At 37.1% G+C, this 9,384-nt stretch overlaps 1 pseudogene; it reads left to right on the top strand.

Moving 5' to 3' along the window:
- On the top strand, positions 759 to 8,865 carry LOC109710525 (annotated as a pseudogene).

Genomic DNA, 9,384 nt, shown 5'->3' with positions numbered 1-9,384 from the left:
AAAATTACAATTTAAATTTTAATTTGAATCCATAAATTTAATTTAAATTTTAAATAAAATTTGAATAAAACTTTATATAAATTAAAATTTAATTTAAATTCAAATTCATAAGTTAGATTTGAAATCCTTGATTAAATTTTAAATTTTAATTTAAGTTCAAATTAAAATTTAAAATTATATATTTAATTTTTAAATTTTAACTCATATTTTAATTAAAAAAGTAGAAAAAATGAATTTAATCCGAATAAATATCATTCCGTCCGGATTCAACTTTCAATCCGGCCTCCTAGGTCGGATTAAAAAATGAGGTGATTGGGGGATTCCCATTCCACTCGGGAATCGGAATCTGAATAGAATTCCCACGTACCAAACACCTACAAACGAATTTATCCATTCCGATTCTGATTCTAGGGTAAAAAAAACGCGAACCAAACACGCCCTAACTATCCACGGCATAATGCGGACGCCGTACTAGTCTCCAATTATATCCGACCAGAAGGCCTGCAGTGAAAATGGGTTTGTTGATCGGCCATTTCATGCTACAATCAATTTCCCAAATTGCATCGTACCAATGCATTGCTTTTATGGTAAAACAAATCCAAAAGGTCTGAAAAAAACAAAAAAAAAATTTACTGTATTTTGCCCCCATTTTTTTTCTCATCCACAGCCGTTTGTTATTATAGAAGTATAGAACACCCATCCGCATACGGGGCCTCCGTTTCATTTCATCCCCTCTCTCTCTCTCTCTCTCTCTCCTCCTCCTCGTGCACATAAATACCCTCTCCTCGGTTTCCGCTCCTCCTCTCTCCCTTTCCCTTTCGCCTCTTTTTCTCCGTCAAAACCCTCTCTTTCTCCTTTTGCCCCGAGCCATGGACGAGACCAAAGCCGCGCCCTTCCTCGATCCCGTCCTCGCCGCGGACGACGACGACGACGACGCCGCCCTCGCCGCCGCCGTCGCCGCCTCCACCGCCGCCTCCGCCCCCGCTGCGGCGGATCCGAACCACGGGTGGCAGAAGGTCACCTACGGCAAGCGCCAGCGCCGCCACCAGCCGCCGCAAGCCGCCGATCCCGACCGCGGCAGCTCAGCCTCCCGCGGCCCCGATCGCTCCCACGTCTTCGCCTCCGTCGAGCAGCGGGCGCACGAGCGCCGCCGCGCCCTCGAATCCGCTGCCGCCGCCGCGGCGGCCGCGGCGAACGCGGCGCCCTCCGCCGCCGCCGCCGCGCGCGCCGCCTCGTCCGATGAGGACGACGATGACGCGGCGCCCCACGGGGCCCAGGAGAACGGGGGCGAGGCCCCCAAGAAGATCAAGCAGAAGAAGCCCAAGAAGCCCAAGATCACCGTGGCCGAGGCCGCCGCGGGCATTGATGCGGAGAATCTCGCCGCGCATCTCATCGAGATCTCGGTGCGGATTTGATCTGATCCAGTTTTCCCTTCTTTTGCTACAATTTTCATCTAAATCTTAAAAAGTTCTTCTTTTTTTTTTTTTTTTTTTTTTTGTGACGGCGTCATCTGATCTAATTAATCGTATTTATTTGTTTCAGGGTTCGTATGAGACTCGAGCAGGAAATTCAACTCATGCGATTTGCCGACTATTTTGAAGGGCTTTCGTCGGCGTGAGCGCATCCAATTCCCCTGGGCCAAAATGTTCAAGGAATCTCCTGTTTCTAAGATCGTCGATGTAAGCTCCTTTGTCTTGTTGGGTGATCTTTACCTTAAATATTGTTTCTCCTTTGGTATTAGCACCATTTTCGATCTGTTATCTTTTGGTTTCCTTGAGGGGACTCTCTTCCATTGCATGCATCTGTTTTTGTTCATGAATTTCTAGAATAAATGACATGCGGTAGCGAAATTACTTTAAAAGCGTTATTTTCTCAGATGGAAATGGAAACAATTGCTTGTATGCATGTGGTTGTGGCACTTAATTGTTGGTAATCAAATGATCTACTAATGTGGTAATTTAATGTCCATATATAGGATTCTCCAAGCTAAGCTTTTATTTTGTTATAAATATAATAAACTTAAATGTATCCTCATGTCAAGATACACGTGTTACCCGAGATTGCGTACCTTCTGTGAATCTGTGTGGTTTGCGGCGATTGATTTACGAATTGTTCACATTCTGGATTGTAAAAGTGGCGAACAGAGATAGTCAAAAAGGAAGTTAGTTTTCCTAGATTTGATTTGCTAGGTTACGTAAATGATGTTTGGTTTTTGTAAGATATAAAAAAAAATAACCATACCTATGGCTGTAACAAAAAGAAAATAAATAACCCTACTGTGTACCACGGCACACTGTTTTCTTTTCCAAGTATATTGATTGTTATATTGCTTGCTCTCTTTTTAAGAGGAAACCATTTTATGTGATACTTTAATGTATGTTGTGAGGGCTTTCTTTTGTTGCTTTTCATGTTGATTAGACATGTTAAAAGTACTTTTCCGACTATTTGCTGGTAACATTTTAAGTAGGCTAACTGAATCTAGATCTATTAGTGTCATATAGGACTTTCTCATTTATTAGTTTTCCTACTTGGCTTGTGATTTTTCATCATGGTTTGTAGAAAGATAATATATATATATATATATATATATATAATATATATATATATATATATAATATAATTTTATTGGATATATGTATTTGTTACACTTACAGTTTTTTTTTTTAGTCAAATGGTTATCTCTTCTTATTTCACAAAAGTTGCATCCTTACATTTGCTAAGTTTAACTTAATCGTAATATTCTGCTTAATTGATCATCATGTTGATATCTTATGTTCCAGCTTTGTGGAAGTCAACTTTATGGCTTCTATAACCTCCATTTCAGCTCTTTGCCTGGGCAGAACTTTAATCATATTGAGTGCTATCGTTTCCTTTCCTACTACTATGAAGTCAATCTTCTTCCGCCCTGCTTTTTCTGTCTTATCTCTGCTTCAGTTTTCTAATTATTGATCTTATTTTTTTTATTTTAACTATCCCTACCTAACATTCAGTCTACTCTTTAAAATTTCTTTTTTCTCATTTTTTAAAATATTGACCTTATTTAAAGATTTTGTGTTTGAGATATATAGATTTTGAGGTTAGGGGAAATATTGTAAATCTAGTTGTCTCTGCCTAAATGAAGGACATGAGTTGATGGAAATTCATGCGTAACATTGTGATTAGTAAATTTATTATAACCTTTCATCATTAGCAGTATTTTTTACCAAATTTATTTTCATTTCTTGTGAGTTTCGCAAAAATTGGAAAAAACTTGGGAAATAGTTACAATTGCATGTTTTGATGCTGAAATTTGGTTACCATTAAGCATTGGAACCACCATTGGGTCCCAAAATTTGTTGATCTACAAGATCTACTTGTGATTCAAGTTTAGAAAGTGAATTTGACTTTTAGATTTTTTCTAAATAAAGTGAATGATAGATGGAAAAAGCTGAAAAATTAAGCACCTTCATGCATGAAGGAACCCAAAAGCTGCTAGATCTACTAGCTTTGGATTCTACATATTAGAAGCATAACTTCAAGGACAACTTCACGATGTTAGAACTAGCCTTGCTAGAGCTATCAAAAAATATTAGAGGATTAATTCAGTGACACAGTTTGAGTTCCTATATTAGCTCCTTTTTGAACTTTTTGGGTTCTTTATTCTAGAAATTTGTAGTTTTTTATTTGACTTTCCCAAAAAAAGATAATGAATGTAGCTTAATAGTTAATCTTGTTTTATTTTGACTTCTTACATCTTTGTTATCCTGCATGTGGATATAATAACCTATTTTCCATGTACTTGATGTTTAAATTAAGCAACGTAGTTATTGTTTGGCATTTAATTCTCCTGGTTGTTCGGAATATGAATATAGAAATCAGCAACGGGATTGTTGTAGCATGATGAAGCTCATAACGTTACAACTTACAAGGAAGTTTTAGTTTTCTTTTGTTCTTTTCTTGAAACAAGAAGTTTAATTTGCTTCATTAGTTTTGTTTCTTTTCTTCTTTTCTTGAAACAAGAAGTTTAATTTGCTTCTAAATGAACAGATTCCATTGTCCCATATATCTGAGCCTGTTTACAAAACCTCAGTTGATTGGATTGGCCAAAAATCACCTGATGCATTGGCTGATTTTGTTCTGTGGTGTCTCGACGGTGTACTTGCTGACCTGGCAAGTCAGCAAGCTGCTGCAAAGGGCTCAAAGAAGGCTGCTCAACAAGCACCATCGAGGGCTCAGGTTACAATCTATCTGTAATTTGCAATATTTTCTTTCCATTTCCAGTATGTGTGGTAGTGTATGATGATTTACTCATGTTTTACTGCTCAAACTGATGGTCAAATTCTGATTATAATTATATGATATGCTTACAAAGCATATCGAAAGAAGTTCCTGTTGATGACTAGTAAACAGACCAGATGGAACATTTTGTCTTTTCAAATACACTGATATTTCACATTTGTATCTTCATTCCCTATTACTTGCATTTTGCTGCTTGCAGCAATTGCCTAATATTTCATGTGCACATTGCTCTAACATTTTCCCCTTCTACTTTGAGGGCTTTTTAAAGTATTCCCCAAATTTTGATGATGCAGTGAAGAATTTGTAGGCTATTGGACGATTTGGATCCATTACGGCAGTAAGCATTAAATAAAGGTTTTAACAAATAACATTTATAACCAACTATATTTCTGTACCTCCAATTGATTCAGATTTTTGGAGATTGAGGAAAACTGGCATTATGAATGATTTATGGGAATATTATGTCAATGTCAGAATCGTCGTTTCAACTTTTCTACGTGTGATTAAGCAGCTATTATAATTTATAATTCAATTTTGAGTAATATTCTTGTTGCGGAAGGATAATTAGTGCATGCGAGATTGTGAATTGTCAAATGACAGGTAGGTCCAAACGATGTCCTTTTACATTTTTTTCCTCTGATCAAAATTTAGAGTTGTGACTTTCTGTTCATGCCGTACAGCAATTAATCGTTGTCATTCTCTCTACGCTATACCCCTTCTATTTTCTTCCATTTTAATTTGTTGTTACTCTTCACCTTTATGCATTCATGTCTTTCTTCTTGTTAATCAAACTATTTTTCGTTCACAACCTCTTCCTTTTCGTTGGATCTTGCATTATTAATTTAATGGGGATGTAGTGCTGCTAAAAATATCCTAATTTTGTTTTGTTTAGTTTGGTATACTATTAGATGTTGATGTATATGGGATTATTTTGACATATCCGTATGACTATATCGGTCTTAAATGGAGGTGCTAATTTGTACCCATTTTTCTGCGTTGATATCATTTGAACGTAAAGGAGTAGTTAAATGGTGAGATAGATGGATCATTAACATATTGAATAACTTTTAATGCCACTTGTTAATAACATTATATGCAATGCATAATATCCTGGACATCATTGTTTACATGGCATCTTTTTTTTTCTTTTTTTCCATTACAGGTTGCTATCTTTGTTGTTCTAGCTATGACATTAAGGCGGAAGCCTGATATACTGATAAGCCTTTTGCCAAAAATAAGGGAGAACTCGAAATATCAAGGCCAAGAAAAACTTCCTCTTATTGTTTGGGTTGTCGCTCAGGTAATTTTGTTTTATCTTTTCTTATACGTACTGATTTTAAAACTTGATAGCTTTTTATAGTTATTTTCTTCTGTTTGGTCTGATGTGATATATTAATAAATAGGCATCCCAAGGAGATTTGGTTGTTGGAATGTTTGCGTGGGCTCATTACTTGTTTCCCAACATCTGTGGGAAGTCTAGTGGGAACCCACAGTCCAGGGATTTGGTTTTGCAGTTGGTTGAAAGGTTTACCTTACACTAATTCTCATGGGTGGTTATCTAGTTATTTACTTTTCTTTGGTCTTAAAAATATTATCCATTTTTTTTTTTCCTCAGACTGTTGTCTGGCCCAAAAGCTCGAACTATTTTATTAAATGGTGCTGTTAGAAAGGGGGAACGTCTTATGCCTCCTGCTGCACTTGATTTGTTGATGCGAGTTACATTTCCTCCGTCTGCTGCAAGGGTTAAGGTGCAGCTTTTTTCCTTTTTCCATATTCTTTATTTCTTTTTTTAAATCATCAATTCTATTTCTAGATTTATAACTTATTCTTCCAGACTATGTTCCATTAATTATTATATTAAAAGCTGAAGTTATGTTCAGGCCACTGAGAGGTTTGAGGCTGTATATCCTACTCTCAAGGAGTTAGCTCTAGCCGGATCCCCAGCAACCAAAACTACTAAGCAAGCATCACAACAGATTTTGCCTTCTTGTATTAAGGCAATGCAAGAAAGTAAGTCCGAATATGCTTTCATTGAATTGCATTCCTTGTATAAATTTGTTATGGATATATTCTTCCTCTCTATCCCTGCAAAGTATCTGTTTGTACATCTGAATATCTGAATTTTCATATGCATCCTTTTAAGAACTTGGGCCTTGTTTGGTATTACTGCCTTTTTCTTTTTTTGTTTTTGTAAGCAAAAATTCTATCTGATTGGACGCGTAGTCAGACTTCTCTACTCTATTCATGGTTGGCTAGATTGCAATACAACGTGGCTGGATGCCAAAAGACATCTTATTCAGAACCTCAAAGAAGCAGGAAAATAAAGTTTACTACCATGTGTTTGTTTTTTTACTACCAAACAAGCCTGGTTGATGCATAGACTGCAGCACTCCATCACCCCATGCTCCACGATGAAACAAGGCCTTAATTTCTTACTTACATAATATTGTAATTATGAACATCCCCCTCCTTGAAAAACTCTTTATAATATGAAGACAATTTTCCCATGAATTGGATGACTTCTGAACTAACGGGGTACCTTTTGTAAGAAGCTGCACTTTCCAGGGTGTACAGAAAAATCAGATTTTACAGGAGTATATTATAAATAAATAATTTTTGTACAATGTGTATGTGGAAATCCCTTAGGTATGCCTAGAAATATTTATGTTTGTTAGCAGATTATTAAACATGAACTAGTAAGCCTGGGCATTCTATGCAGATAATCCAGAACTAACCAAAGAAGCAGCTGACATATTCATATGGTGCTTGACTCAAAACTCCGACTGTTACAAGCAGTGGGTAAGCAGTTCCAACGATCATTGAACTTTAATAAATCTATTTGATTGATTTTAAGTGACCTGACAATTTTCTTTTTTTGCAATCTGTAGGAAAAGCTTCACTTGGAAAATGTGGAAGCCAGCATTGTCGTTCTAAGGGAAATATTCACCGAGTGGAAAGAGCTATCGGCTAAACTCAGTCCTGATGCTCTGAGGGAGACAGTTAAGAACTTAAAGGCTAAGGTAAGCAACTTAACTCACATCATGGTATCTTCATTCTTATTTGCATTTAAATGCTCTTAGGTTTTCAATTTCAAGCTCTTGTAGTGTTCAGCATGATCATACTTCCCATGCAATTTTGCTCTGTGCTACCATTAAGACCATATAATCGAAATAATGAAATTATCACTCTTATTTTCCAATCAGGCCAATGATTGATTTGAGGCATTTGGATTAACCAAGGAATTATTATTTTTGCGAACCTTGGATTTGTGCTCTCTCTTGCTTGCAGTCATAGTTATTGTCATTACCCTTCTTCTCTATCAGTATGTTCGTCCTGTATCACAGCAGCAATTCCTTTAGGCCCTGTTTGGATTTCGGAGCAAGTTCTTTAGTGAGAACTTGTGCTGCAAGTAGACTTTCTAGTGAGTGCAGCTTACCAATTTGATTTTAGTCCATTGTGTCTTTCTAGTGAGTGCAGCTTACCAATTTGATTTTAGTCCATTGTGTTGTCCTTCTTATTCGAGATAAACCTTCCACATATGAGGAGGTGGTTTTGTTTTTAAACATTTTTCCAACAAAATTGACTTTTGATGCCTTTACATGTACCAGGCATTTCTAGACATATTCCTACTCCCCATCAACATATTATTGCGTGCCTGTTGTGCAAACAAAGGAGATAAGCTCAATTGGGTCTTCAATAGTCCAAGCCCCTTTATCTATAATCAAATGCAAAACCAATTTTCTTCTCATTTATTCTAATATAATAGTTCAACCTATGGATTAAATCTGCAGAACTTGTCCCCTTGGCAATGACACCTCTGAACTATTAGGTTTTGAGTCGAACGTAATCTGTGACATTTTATCCTCTCAGCACGCTAACATGCTTTACGGTTTGCAGAATGAAGAAGCCCTATCAGCAACCGAGGACGCTAGCAAGCAAGGTCTGATTAAAGAGGCGGACAAATATTGCAAACTTATTTTGGGTAGGTTGAAATCTGGCTTCAGCTGCGTGAAAGGCAGCTTGATAGTTCTCGCGGTCGCAGCTGTGGTTAGTTTCGCCATGTCCCCGACTATTGAGTCTTTGGACTGGGGAAAGCTCCATACAGTGTTCAGTGCCGCAAAGTCCTTCTGAAGCAGAACATCTATTAACCTTCGTGCCGCAACTGACGTGAAAGGGATGGTTTGTTGTGCGAGAGCTGAGAGAGAGGGAAGAGAGACTATAGTGAGAGAGATTAGAAAATCAGATCCTAAATCGACAGTAAGTAGTCGTTTAGCATTACTTTTTCTTCGTTGAGGACAAATGCCGGCGACATTCCTGGACTGTTATTGTGTTCCTCTTTTCGCGGTCAAGAAGATGAACAATTTTGTTCTAAGTTTGGAATTTCAAATTGGGGTCTCATAGTCATTATTAGATTGCTCTTTATCTCCTCTGAAAATGTTGTTTCCTTAGCACATGTAGTTTGTGTTGTGGCTTTCAAAGATCAGTTTGCATCATTCATTTCTAACATTGTGCTAAGGAGAAGGTAATGGGATAATTTACCATGTTCCTCTTAACTTATTTGGCATAAAAGAGTTGTTCTCTCTTATATTGCACCACTTTTATGCTTCTTGGTTTCAGGCTGAGCGTGTAAGCGTAAAATCAATTTACTACTTGTATGGAAATTTAAATTGAATTTCTAATTTTACACAATTTCATTGCAGAGATTCTGCATTTGATATTTAGGTTACTGTTGAGGAAAAGTTGGGGATTCTCAAAATAGTGCTTCTACAGAAGTATAATCAAGCGGACGCAAAGCAGCAAAATGTATTATTTTCAAAATGTATTATTTTTATGAGTTGAGCTAGAATACTTGTAAAAGTATCACCCAAGTGATACTTGTGTGTTTTTAGCCCTTGAATGGAGAGATGTGAGGTTGAGATGATGGTGGCAGGTGGTGGTAGGTGGTGGTAGGTGGAATAGTGTTTGATCCAAGGACTATTAGTAATCAAAAAGTAGATCCAAGGGCTAAAAACATACAAGTATCACTTGGGTGATACTTGTAAAAGTATTCTAGTCCTACTCTATTTTTATCTACTGTACTAGTAATTTAGAGAGATTTTTTATACG

This window comes from Ananas comosus, linkage group 5, assembly GCF_001540865.1.
Source record: "Ananas comosus cultivar F153 linkage group 5, ASM154086v1, whole genome shotgun sequence".
Classification (NCBI taxonomy): domain Eukaryota; kingdom Viridiplantae; phylum Streptophyta; class Magnoliopsida; order Poales; family Bromeliaceae; genus Ananas; species Ananas comosus.
The sequence above is the reverse complement of the archived record's forward strand: the minus strand, read 5'-3'. Positions and strand labels throughout refer to the sequence as shown.